Source organism: Octodon degus, unplaced genomic scaffold (genome assembly GCF_000260255.1).
Source record: "Octodon degus isolate 3935 unplaced genomic scaffold, OctDeg1.0 scaffold01397, whole genome shotgun sequence".
Classification (NCBI taxonomy): domain Eukaryota; kingdom Metazoa; phylum Chordata; class Mammalia; order Rodentia; family Octodontidae; genus Octodon; species Octodon degus.
The window spans coordinates 1-1,091 of NW_004525973.1; the positions used below are offsets into that span (position 1 = coordinate 1).

The window sequence follows — 1,091 nt, forward strand, 5'->3', positions numbered from 1 at the left end:
CTTGGCAAAGCACAGGGACCGCGGTTCAATCCCCCAGCACCACATGCCAGCCAGCCCCGCCCCCTGGTGGGCTGAGCGGGCCACATACACACACAATGAATAAATGTAATAAAAATAAATAAATAATTTAAAAAAAAGACTATCAACTTGCATTGACATAACTCAGTAACATGTATGGCAATAGATCCTAAAATGTGTTGAATTAAGGAATTAAAATCATTATGCATCTACTGGAGTTTGTTGAGTCAGGTGCACTGGTAAACCATACAGATTGTGGAATTACCTAAACAGATAAGTTCTCTCTAAAAGCAGTTGGTTTTTATTAAATTAAACATAATTTACAGTAGATGAATTTAATGTTTCACAATCTCCTTGGTACTCTGAGAAAGGGACTCAAAGACTTAGGGAGAAGTAGACTTAGTATGTAATGCCTGTTTACATAACCTCTACTTGCTTAGAATGTTCCTCAGAAGGTTACATGTTTTACTAAGGCTTTTAGAGACAATGGAGAGCACGCCACTGTGGGGCATCACTTGAAGCCTGGAAGGAGATATGAGGTACTGGTATGGCTTCCAGCAAGATCCTGGAAGGTGCCACTGGCTTAGCAAATGAAACACCAGAAATTCCGGACAATTGGTTGTGGGGCATCTACTGCTTTGCCACTGATAGAAATAGGAACTTGATCCTCAGTTTGAGACTCTTTGTCGCAGAAGTTTGGCTGGCCAGGAACTTGAGTGACATTGATCTAATGGTATCTCAGCCAGGGGTGTAGTCCAATAGGGAAATGAAATTCCTACGCTGTAGCCAAACCCTCCAAAATGAGAACCTACAGACTGTGACCAGCACAAGATACACTCTGATGGCAGCTGAAGTTGACTCATAGAGACCCTTCCTCTTCTCTTCCCTCCTTGAACTACGTTCTTTGCTTAATAGCCAGCCACAGCTAGTGTTGCCTCTGTTGCATAAAGTTCTGTACATAGTCTGTTTCTATAGGGGGCAGTCATTGCTATGTCTTAAGGAGCACCAATGGTGCTTTAACAAGTATTTGAAATAAAGACTGTACACAAAGAAAAAAAAAGAGAGAAACAACG

At 41.6% G+C, this 1,091-nt stretch overlaps 1 pseudogene; it reads left to right on the forward strand.

The window, feature by feature from the left end:
• Positions 1 to 565: 565 nt before the first annotated feature.
• LOC101565377 lies at positions 566 to 772 on the forward strand (annotated as a pseudogene).
• Positions 773 to 1,091: the final 319 nt, after the last annotated feature.